The sequence below is a fragment of the Suricata suricatta genome, chromosome 17, assembly GCF_006229205.1.
Source record: "Suricata suricatta isolate VVHF042 chromosome 17, meerkat_22Aug2017_6uvM2_HiC, whole genome shotgun sequence".
NCBI lineage: Eukaryota > Metazoa > Chordata > Mammalia > Carnivora > Herpestidae > Suricata > Suricata suricatta.
This window is the reverse complement of record NC_043716.1, coordinates 48,634,918-48,647,436: the sequence shown is the minus strand read 5'-3', so window position 1 is coordinate 48,647,436 and position 12,519 is coordinate 48,634,918. Positions and strand designations below refer to the sequence as shown.

Below are 12,519 nucleotides of genomic sequence, written 5' to 3'. Positions count from 1 at the left end.
CACTTGGACAGACTAGGGACTTTGTCTTGGCTGATTCAAGGCTGCCACTGTGACATTGAGAGAGGCAGATGTTTTGATTTTAAGACATCAAAATGTGAAATATTGAGTTGCCTTTATTAAACTCTGTATACACAAAAGAATGTCCTGGCCCATCTCTCTCTTGTTGACCCTTGTTAACCCCCATGCCGGCCCAACATATCTTCCCTGACCTCCCCTGCCTAGCTGGCCCATGGAGATTGGGCTCATCAGAGAGGTGAGGCCCAGGGATGGAATTCAGATGTCCGAGAGCCAAAAAGTTCAATATTCCTTGTCAGAAAACCATGTCGGAAGCAGGTCGAGGCTGGTGAAGGTTGCCCGAACTATCTCCAATGTTGCAACAGTCACCTACCTTCCTCATTATAAAACTGCAGTTGACTGGGGTTTTCACAGGTCTGAGAATAGGTGCTATGTTCCTTGGAGTGGAGCCGTTGGAGATACTATGCTGAGCTTAGCTATTAACCCACTGTCATGTCTATATCCGTTTCCCTCCTCTCTACCACAGAGCTAGTAACCATTGTCTCCATGCTGTCTATACTCATTATGTGCCAGACAGCATATCAAATGAGATTCAATGATATCTAAGAGACAGACATTATTAAAGGCTTATGAAAAAATGAGGCAGAGAGAAGCTAAGTAAATTGGGACAGTCACACTTGTGATAAACATCCAGTTTGGGCTCTACCTTCAGGATTATGGGCTTTCAGAAACCTCCAGGAATATTGTCCCTAGCTCCCTCTGAATTTTCAGAATAATGTCAAGGCTCATAAAAAATAAAAGAAGGGGTTGAGGGGAAGGGTTTTTTAAAAGGAAAGCTTAAGGAGTTTCCTCAGTAAGAGATATTTATGTTTAAACCCATGGCCCCGCATCCCCGCAGTCTTGGAATTTCCAGGTAGACAAGCTGCATTTTTTCAGCCTCAGCCTCAGCTCCTGCCACCAGTGACATGGAAAGCCGAAGGCATGGAATGTAACAGATGTTTACTCCATAGCAACGGTCCAGATTGTAAATCGAAAGACAACAATGGAGTAGAAGAAAAACATTAAAGGTTAGAAAGCCGAGTCCTTTTATACCTCATCAGACTTCAGTCTTCGGAACTTATTATTTATCAGAGTTAACTTGTTAGCAGCTTCCCCCTCCCCAGTCTTTTTAGCATTTCCATCTATGTATTTGCAGGTGTAAGGATGAAATGAATTACAAATCAGTGACAGCATATTTTAACACACAGTTTCAGATTCTCCATGCCACTTTGCTGTCACTCCGAAACAGTGGAAGAGTGACAAAACCATGCAAAAGAGATGGTTTTGTGAAGGATTGTTTCCACAGGAAATTAAAGACACATCCTTTTCCACCTTGTCCCACGTCAGTAAGTAATATTCAGCTGCCTAAGTCATCATGCTGTTAGTCTCTCTCTCTCTGAATGTTACTTCCCTTAACAGATCTATAAATGGCCCTCACATTCTTACTCTGTTTGGTGCAGCACTCCCCAGGGATTATATGGGAGGGAAAAAAAGAGACTAGTCTCAGCCATAGAAGGTACAGCCATAAAGAGCCAAAAGAATCACCATAAAGGCACCAATTAGCAGACATACTTGCAAAAAAAAAAAAGATGCAACTCAAGAACAACAAGCAATTAGCCGAGGCTTGGATTACTCTGCAGCCCACGCAATGGTCTTACCTTAGTTACAGATAATGAAGTTCAGAGCAAAACCCCGCATCCTTTTCATCTCCCGAGAGCAGTGCAGCTACCCATCTCGGGCTCACTTCTCTTTGCTCCTTCCTCCTCTCTCTAAAGCCGTCAGCACCTACCGCCATGGAGATGAGAAACCCCACAGGAGAATCTCCTTCTTCTTTGCCTTTCCGGACACATTCACTGCACACAAAGGCCAGTGAGTTCTCAGCTCACTCTAGTGAATTGACACTTTCTTTAACTGGTTCCCATGCCTACACGTAGTAGACAATCTTGCCAATGGTGGCTTACAGAGAACAAGGATCAAGAAGAAATATCCTTCCTCCGCTGCCCATCTATATCTTTGTCTTTTGATCAGAACTTTGCACTCTTGTTCAACATGGATCTCCCCAAGTCGCAGAATGGCTCCAGATCGCCCCTAAACTGAAGGCTGGATTTTCTCTCACTATCACCTCCAGGACTCTTAGAGCTTCTTCCAAGGGTGTTCTTCGTGGTGTTCTCTCATTGTGGTAAAGATCATTCTGTGCAAACACACACCCTGTCTTTGTAATCCTACACCTAAGGCAAACAGCCTCTTGCCCAACATCATTTCATTTGGGTTCCAAGGAAGTGTGTGCCCCTAGAAGGCCACTGGCTCCTCCATAGTGGTTCCAAGGACAAAGTTTAAATCTTCTTTCTGAGAACTGGTTTCGATTTTTGGCTTGTTGGTTTGTTTCTTGTATGTCTGGGAGAAAGGAGAGAATATGCTTCTTATTCAATGTCCATTTGTGCTTATTGAGAAGTCTTATAATTTGGAATGAACTAGTCAGGAAAATTTCACTCAGTTTATAAGAAATTTATAAGAAATTGAGTGAATACTTGTGCTGCTTCCTGAGAGAGAAGGAATTTTGAATTTGAGATTTTCTTGTGGTTATTGGAGATGCTCTCTGGCAACTAAATATAAATGTCAGGTAAACAATATGTTATTCTGGAGTTGAGGGGAGACATACAGAATGGAGATCTAAGATTGGATGTTATCAGTACATATATAGTATTTAAAGCCACGAACATGGGTGAGACCGGACAAGCAGAGAGAATAGTTAGAAAAGAAAGGGGTTCCAGTGATTAAGCTCAGGGGCAGCCCATCCAGATTGAGGTTGGGAAGATGAAGAAGATCATAGAAAGGAGACTGAGAAAGTGAACTGTATGAAGTAAAAAGAAAACTTGAGATGTGGCATGAGGTGAAGAAAATGTAACAAGAAAAAGGGAATCAGTTATATAGGTCACAGATTAATGATGGTCAGAATGAGAACTAAGAGTTGACCATGAGACGTGTGCCTGAGTGGCTTAATCAACTGAGCATCTGACTCTTGCTTTCAGTTCAGGTCATGATCCCAGGGTCGTGTGATGGAGTCCCACATTGGGCTCTGCACTGAGCATGCAGCCTTCTTAAGATTTTTCCTCTCTCTTTCTCTGCCCCTCTCCCCCACTCTCTCAAAAAAAAAAAGTGTTGGCCATTTGATGTGGCAATGTGATGTTACTGGTGACTCTGATGAAAGATGTCTCATTAGTGTTCTAGAGCCAAACGCTTGATTAGACTAAGAGCAAGTGGAAAGGAGTTGGGAGGAAGTAGAGACCATACATACCCCATTTGTAGGGAGTTCTGCTGTCAAATGGAGTAGAAAAATGCTGTGATGGATAGGAAGGAATATAAGGGGATGATGAATTTATTTTTCAGGGAGAATTTTTGTTTTCTACTTGAATATAGGAGATACCATAATTTGTTGCATAATATGTTGCCAACTTACTGATTTTTTAATAAAATAAATGTCCTACAATTAGTCCTGTGTGCCATTTCCATTACAAGTAAGTATTTTGGGGAAACTTGCAGAAGGTGTCTACCCTGATTGATTTCAGGGTTTCACTAAATATCATAGGAAGAGAATAAAATACTATTATTGAACCAATAATTCGGCCTGCTTTGTGCATGAAAAAATACTAACCACCAGTTTCAACTAATTGGTGAGAAGCAAATAATTTAATCAGGTGCTTTTAATATTTTATTTCCTATTTTTCCTACATTATGTAAAATACTTTGCTTACTTTCATCTTAAATAAAAACTTTTTATAATTGTGTAAAATGATGTAAGTAAACCACAAGGAATATAAATCCCACATTAATAACTATCCAGTAAACATTAACCAAAATAATCCTAACATTGGTCTACAACTTCATTGTAGCTTAATCCTAAACTATTTTGTCACCTAGAACTTTGCTTGGTATGTGCTTTTGCTTCATACTTTATTCTTTAAAAAATTACTGCATTCTTCTAAGATGATGTGGTACATAATGGAATATTAGTCAGCCATAAAAATGATGAAATCTTGCCATGTGCAATGACACGGATAGAACTAGAGAGTATAATGCTAAGCTAAATAAATCAGTTAGAGAAGGAGAAACACCATATGATTTCAGTCATGTGTGGAATTTAAGGAACAAAACAATGAGCATATAGGGTGAAAAGAGAGAGAAGAGCGAACTAAGAAACAGACTCAACTATAAAGAACAAACTAGGGGCGCCTGGATGGCTCAGTTGGTTGAGCGTCCGACTTTGGCTCAGGTCATGATCTCATGGTTTGTGGGTTAGAGCCCCATGTCAGGCTCTGTGCTGACAACTCAGAGCCTGGAGCCTGCTTCCGATTCTGTGTGTCCCTCTCTCTCTCTACCCCTTTTCTGCTCATAACCTGTCTCTCTCTGTCTCTCAAAAATAAATAAATATTAAGAAAAAAAATTTTAAAAAGAACAAACTAATGGTTACCTGAGGTGAGGTGGGTGGGGAGTGTGTTCAGTAAGTGATGGAGAGGAAGGGGGCTTTTGTCCTGATGAGCACAGGGTGGTATATGGAAGTGATGAATCACTAGATTGTACATCTGAAACTAATATTGTACTGTATGTTAACTAACTGGAATTTAAATATGAACTTAAAAAAATGAATGGATGAGTAGCAAGAAATCTGCTCCTATAACAATTTTCCATAAAAGTCACATTTGTTTTATGACTAAATTATGAAACCGTGTCCTTTATAAACTATTCAGACTTCTGAAAAGAGAAAAAAATATGCCATATAAATTGAGCTTACCTAAACTGACAGGCTAATATGTTAATAACAGATTTAATTTGATATGTGTATAGTTTTTATGTAGCTTTATATCCTACTGTTGAAGAAGTTCATAGACTGTCCTCAGCAGAATTATTTTAGACGTGTAGAATACCCTAGACCTGGGTTCCTCAACCTTGACATTTGAACCAGGTAATTTCTCTGTCGTGGGAGGATGTTCCGTGCTGACAGTCCCTAAACTTTGTCCACTAGATGCCAATATGACTCCAACGTCCAGTGTGACAGTTAACAATGTGTCTAGACATTGTCAAATGTCCCCTGGGGGGGGAAAACACCTCTGGGTTGAGTGAGAATTACTGTCTTAGACTTAAAGAACTGGGTTGATGAGTTTTACTCTTAGTTAATGGAATCTATGACAGAATTGGACTCAAAACACAGGTGAATGTCCTTTCTTTCACAAAATGTAATGTATGGGAACGCTCTAAGGAGAAGGTACATATGTAAAATGTGTATTAAAGGATTCAGTGTTTTTTAAATCGACTTTAACTAGGCTCTGTCTTAAAGCTTGTGAAAATATATGTTCATAAGAAGAAAGGAAAATGGGTAGGAATAAAGCACATTTTCAAGGAAGAATGAGTGCTAATATTGGTTTACAGAGAATTGGTTCAATTTCTTACCTTTAAAGTAAGAGGCAACATATTGATTAGAGCTGAGATTTGTAACACTCTGTTGATTAGAAGCTATGTCTAGCTACTTTATTAGGCATTCTGTGCCTCAGTGCCCTCATCAGTAAATGAAAGGGAATAAACAACTATTTCATGTAGCTCTCAGCTGATGTAAATAAATGTGCACATGAGAGGCTTTGGTCTTGGAGGAAATTCCTGCAAGCTATTCTTATGATAATCACGATAATCCATATGATGATCTAACTGACTAATTCAGTAAGGACATTTGAAATAGGGAAGAAAAAGTCTGACTCGTGTGTGATATAATATAGACCGAGGTAAAGGATGGAATTGCTTATTTTAACTGGGCTTCCCATACTCAGTGCCTTCAGATAGACTCAAACAATGTTTACAGGTGCCATTGTTGCTGGCCTGAGGGCTTTCTGTTATACTAACTCTGGCTACTATAGGATACAAAGTGTTGAAGTCCTTGGTACTAAATAGTGTGTTCCTCTCCTGCTACTCAGGATCCTAAAATCATATGAAGTCCATTGACTTATTTTCTTCTCTTTGGCCAAATGTGCTAAACTTGAGTATCCTGATAGTTTTGGAATCAGAAATAAATCAGTGTAAGTTGGTTAGCATGTGCTTCCTCTCAAATTACTGATAATTATTTCTTTTTTAGAAAATTGAACATGAGGCTTAATAAGGTTTCTGTTTGGGTCATTTTCCCCCCTGAATTTGAAGGAATTATTTTTCCAGCTGGTTGTTGCACCAGCTGCAAAACACACACGTTAGCCAGGAAAGACCCCCTGGGAATTGCCAAAACATCCAAGGCAAATACTGTCCAGTAGATTCAATTCAGAATACGAATCTTCAAAAAGGCATTAACACAACAAGAAATCATTGCTTGAGTCCTTCCAGATCCCCTCAAGCTGATGTTTGGTCTCTAAGCATTTTCATTGACAAGGACCTTACGCAGCCCACGCATTTTCTGTCCCTATTTTATGATGACTCATTGCTACCCATGAGGAAGTCCTTCCTTCAGCTCAGATAAAAATGTGTCTCCCTGTAGCTTTCCCAAGTCTTTCCTGCCCTCACACTGTGCCTCTGGAAAACAAGCCTTGTACCACTTCCAAGGGCAAGGTCTTCAGACAATATAAGATAAGCATCTTACAGCTGCTTCTTTCTTTCTAAGCCAGTCTTCACTTCTTCCAGTGGAAAATCTCCAAAGCCCCCACTTGTCCCTGATCTGAACAGTGATTATTTAAGTTGTCACTTAAAGTGTAAAAGATAGGGACAAGTGCTAAAGTGATGAGTCACAAAGACAACAGGTGTCAACCAGGACTGCTGGGACATTTAGTCAACGTATCTATCAGCAGTGATGTGCTGGTAAATTTTAATAGGCTCTCCAAGGAAAAAAAGGAAAGACTGGTAGAGTTTGCCAATTTCTAGAGTGTAAATACTCCAACCATGTGATGGCACAGAATGTGAAGTTGGTCAGAGGTGGGCCCTGTTGGCCCTCCTAAGTTGGCATAAGCTGCTCCCACAGAGCACTGGGTGGTGACCCAGGTTTTAGTATCTGTTCCATGGCCTGGTTGTTCTCTGACGGTCTCTGTTAATATGTGGTATATTTTAATTCATAATTATTGAAGTGTATTGTTTGACCAACCCAGATGCAGTCCAGATTCAGCCCAGAATCAGTACAGATTCCACTAGAAATTCTACTTTGAAGGTCTAATTTCATGAAGATTCAACATCAAAGTCGATGAGTAGGGAAATAAACCATATCACAGAGCAACGTGCTAGCTTCTAATATTTGGGTCAGATCAGAAAAAATTCGTGTTTGCACTGGAAATGAAGTAAAGTACTGGAAATAAAACTGAAAAGAAAATCAACTGCAAAGTTGATATATTAGGGACATTCTCATTAAATTATATATATCATTAAGCAATTATTATATACCACTAAGCCTAATTATATATACCACTAAATTGTTTTTTTAATGGAATGGAAAAGAAACTGTATTAAAAACTGCCGGCTTGTTAAGAGGAATACTGCAAAACATGATTTAAAGTTTTAAATGTTTCCATATAATTCAGTAAGCGTGTATTAAGTCCTTAGCATGCATTAAAGAAACTCTATAAATATTCAACTTAAAACTCTACAGTGCATAAATTTGTTTTCATGTTTAGCCTTTTTTCCACTCTTGGATAGGCTCCGACTTTCTTAAAAGCCATGGATGTGTTTGTTTTTGTTCTTCAGTGAATCCACTCTGCAGTAGTTACTTGTGAGTCACATTTCCCCAAGGGTGTAATTTACACCCGTGCTCCATTCATCTTGAATGCAACTGCTTGAGACAAACGGTGTTAGCACTGAATAAGCATTAGCAGGAAAAATAAAAAATGCTTATTTGGCTTAATCATGGGATCCAGGATGGGGAGAAGCATCAGATTAGATGGAGCTGAGCAGCAAGCTGGTCAGTCAGATTATTCTAAGGGAGACTTAAAAGGTTTTGATCAAAGAAGTAAGGCCAATCTGATTAGCATTTCGGAGGAGATATTCTGGCAGTGGTGGTGGGAATGGGTTGGCCAGACAACTGAGAGGGAGGGCAGTAAGGAAAGTATTACATAATCCAGGGGACTAAAGCAAAGGGAGCAGATTGGAGAGATACCTGGTAGTCTGAACCTTCAAGAATCCGATATTCATCGGAGAAGGAGGGTAGGGGGAAGGAGCAGTTGCACAGTGGAGGGATGGGAAGCAGCCAAGGATGGATCCAAGGAAAGAATGAATGCAACTGCGATCAAGCCTATTTGTTGGGTCACAAGACGCTTGTGACTTCATGTGCTGATTAAGTAGAGGAGTAGTGGGTAGAGGAGACAGAATTAGAGATTTAAAGAGAATGGAAAAGCATTTGAAATAGGCACTGTGGGGAAGTCCTGGTTCTCAGGGACATTTTCTCAAGAATAGAGTATCAGAGGGATCTGAGTGGCTCTGTCAGTGAAGCATCCAACTCTTGATTTCGGCTCAGGCCATGATCTTGTGGTTTGTGAGTTTGAGTTCCAGGCAGGTTCTGCACTGTCAGGGCAGAGCCCGATGTGGGACTCTCTCTCTCTTCCTCTCTTTCTGCCCCATCCTCTCTCTCCCTCTCAAAAATATATAAATAAACTTAAAAAAATCTAATATTATATGTGAATCATGAAAAAGTGTCCCCGATGCTCCCAGTGCCCCCAATAGATTACTCTACTTCCTTCTAATGACATGCTCCTTTAATTTTTAATGAAACCCACCAGACATAACAAATACATTTTGGCTGAAGAATTTTAACAAGGTAACCCATTCCTTCTTCCATTTGTCCACTAAACGGCACCTGTGACAAAAACAGTGAAATTTCCACAGATATTTGCCCTGAAAACATTGGCGGAAGACCCCCCACTTTTACCTCAAACAAATCCCAGACATTGGTGAGGAGACAGGAGTGCAGAAGCAAGGCAATCCACCTGTCCTTGTGAAGAACTCTGAAAGTTAGTCAAGGAACCAACCCCAGTGAGGTCATGTCTCGTTTGGGATTAAACAGCTAACTCTGATTCTGTGATCACATTAAGAAAAATGCACATAAAAGGCCCAGGAATTTTTCCTTTGTTTGATTCAGAAATTAAACGTGCACACGTCATGTCTGCAAAATGAACATTCCACCATGTCAGATGCTTTCTTTGATTGTAATGGGAGGTAAGAGAGAACAGGGAATGTGCTACCTTCTTCTGCTGGCTGTGCCGGGGGCTTTCCTGCACCTCTGGAGTTACATATTACACATGTAGTTTTGTCTGCAGTCTAAAAAGCAAAGTTTAATCCAAAAATCTTAACCGAGTTACTAGCTACATAACCTGCTCAATCAGTAGAGTCACTGAGAATGCAAAGTCCAAAAACATCCCTGACTGTCTCATGCCAAGTCATCCCAGCTCTGAGGGACTTGGTTTTTAACACAGCAGAAAGTGTGCATCACCTGAATTATGAAAACCACTGCCTTCATTCCCCATATGATGTAATGCTCATACTCTCTTGTAATGGTGCTGATCTGTTACCTAATATGATCTTAAAAATTAACAAGTTGCCCTCAATTTCCAAGTATTTGCTTGAAATGTTCTGTGTTGTCACGTAGGTATAAAAAAGATTATTCATTGGAAATCTAAACATTTATTTTCATATAATAATATCAAATAAATTAACATATATTTATTATACTGTTATTATGATAAAATAATATGGTAACTATTTTACAGGAACAATGTTTTCATTCTTAAGCAGCCCATATGGTGGATGCTAATGTTACTAACAATTTTTAAATAAGTGAACTTAAGTATGTTTAAAGACTCTCCTCAGAGTCACATGATGAATACAACTTATTGGCAGGATTAGAATTGAAATCTTGTAATATCAAAGGCTACACAGTTTTTACCTTTAAAAAAGGCAAAATCGACCTTCGCATGGATCGAGAGCCAGTTTGAACCAACCACAGGAGATGTCCATTACACCTGACTAGTTCCACAGAAAAAACGACCAGACTACATTCAAGAGACTCCTAAGCAAATGAGACATTTGATATAATGACTTAGAAGTAAGATTGAGTAATACAAATGTCAAATCATCACAGATGTGAGCTAGGTCAAAGGATTCTTGACCGTAACAATTTTTCTGGCTCTCGGAATTATTGCCATTACATTTAGTACCCAGTGGCCCTAAATGATTTTCAAAATGCGGGCAAAGTTTGTCTTGCCATTTAAAGGTTTCTGTATAGAAATTATAATAAATATTGTAGAAATAAACAAAGACTACCCAAGTGAGAACAAGCCAGGGGTATCATTCAGAGTTTCTTATCAAAAGGGGGTCAGCCATAATCATTTGAGCTTGGCAGAGACTTAAAGAGAGGCAAAAAAGCAGAGACAGTTTATAGTGAAAAAAAGGGAAAACTTCAGGTATGATCAGAGGCTACTGACCTGGGAAGCCGAAATAAGGTTAATTGGTGATTGGTTTGGTTCTAAGTTAAAAGCAGGGAGAAGAATTGGGAATTTGGAAGTCAATGACCAACTCTTGACCATTTGGTGCTTCCTGATCCAGACTGGTCATCACCTCACTATTTGTTATAAAGGCTTTGGGTCAGAGCTGTGTTGTCTTACATGGTCTTGGCCATTGTCCATTTGTATATCCAGCCTCCCAAAACAAATACCACAGTATGGTGGTAAATGAAATGTGGGACAGCTACTTGAATAAATATGCTTCTTGAAACTATTGCTTCCACACCAATACTTATAAAGTGGATCATCTGTGAATAAAACTCCCAAAATAAAGTACTCAGACTCCTCCATTAGAAGTCTCAAAAAATGCATTTAATCATTAATTTTTTTCAGGATAGCTTGGCTTTCTTAGAAATCTAATGATCTATTAGCTAACGTATTTAGGCCAGATTGATTTAATTGTAATTGAATCTCTCTTGTCTTAATGAAAGCTATTGTAATAAGTACTCAATGATAATGGTTTTTTCTGTGGAGAAATTAAATGACCTTGCAGTATAGGATCTTCAGAACACGTCCTGCCATTTCTCAGGACTGGTGAACTCTAGCCTGTTTGAGGCATCATGCTCTTGGACACATGACATTTTACCCACTTTTTTTTTTTTAACATTTATTTATTTTTGAGAGAGACAGAGACAGAGCATGAGCAGGGGAAGGGAATAGAGAGAGGGAGACACAGAATCTGAAGCAGGTTCCAGGCTCTGAACTGTCAGCATGGAGCCCTATGCGGGACTTGAACTCATGAACATCGAGATTATGACCTGAGCTGAAGTCAGACATTTAACCGACTGAGCCTTCCTGGCACCCCTACATTTTACCCACTTTGTATTTACTTTTAAGTGTGACTTTAATAGTTCAAAATTATTTTAAACCTCAGGGGGGGCACAGTGTATAATAGCTTTCAGCCTCGTTAAATCTACCAAGTCAAATTTGTTTTAACCACACTAAATAAGGTAGTTGTAATTTACCATTTTCCCCACCATTTCTGCTGGCTCTACTTCTCTGGCTTCTTACACTGGTGGCTGAGAAAGTGCCACGGATGGGTGTGGTAATTTTGAATATTTCACCAGCCCATTCTCTCGATCTAGATGGTGTCTGCACATAAAACAAGCACTTTTGCTAGTTGTTAGCAATGCAAGTTCTTTCCATTTCTGCCACGTTCTCAAAGTCACAAATGCCAACGCTCACTAATCAAGAGTCTTTTCAGCTTGTGGATGTTTCCTTTTGCAGAAAGATTCACCTGATAGTCTCACCATCCCACCCTTCACTGTTTGAAAATATGGCCATCGCTGCCCTGAACATAAGGACCAAAATAAGTCAAGCTTGGCCAAAAAAGCTGAGTCAGTTATTCCATACAGATGCTCCTTGAAGGTTACTTTTATTTTCACTTTGATTTTTTCCAATGCCTTAAGTAAATGCAAATGTTACTATTGTTATTTCTCTTTAGGCTAGGAAATCTGGAAAATACAGAGGAAGCTTCAGAACACACGGCTGTCTGGGGCACAAGAGAAATTATGGAAGAAAATCTGAGTCATGAAGCTGTTGAGTCAATACCCAAATCCCTATTTTCTCCACATTTATAGGCTATTTCTCAGAATAATTCATGTCTTTCACCTTTCTTCAATGCACAGTTCATTGTTCCTTTTATTTGTCCCTTTCTTTGGCCTTTCCTTTCCTCTTTGTGAAATACTGTCTTCCATTTTGCTATTTATCAGCAATAAGGTGGCCTGCTTAATGACAAATAATCAAATTCTGGTAGTTACAATAAATTACAAAAGAAGGGGGGGCCGTGCCTCTTCAAAGGGGTGAAAGATTCAAAACAAGAAGTAGAAAAAATAAATGCTTCCATCTGGTATTATCTAACCATTTTATAACAACCAACATAAGCTAAAAGCATAATAATAGAATTATAGTAAAAAAAATTTAAAGTGGGGGGCATCCGGGGGGCTCAGTCGATTTAGTG

The 12,519-nt window shown here is 39.3% G+C and overlaps 1 protein-coding gene across 2 annotated transcripts in view; it reads right to left on the bottom strand.

Moving 5' to 3' along the window:
* Positions 1 to 12,519, bottom strand: part of KCNJ16 (potassium voltage-gated channel subfamily J member 16) — a 56,345-nt gene that overhangs the window by 24,439 nt on the left and 19,387 nt on the right. Inside the window, exon 1 of one of the 2 annotated variants that reach the window (XM_029929316.1) lies at positions 1,713 to 1,787. The exons of the other annotated variant lie outside the window; for it this stretch is intronic. The gene's annotated coding sequence lies outside the window, so the exon portion shown is untranslated. Of the gene's footprint in view, positions 1 to 1,712; positions 1,788 to 12,519 lie in introns of those variants that run through there. 2 annotated transcript variants of the gene reach the window in all.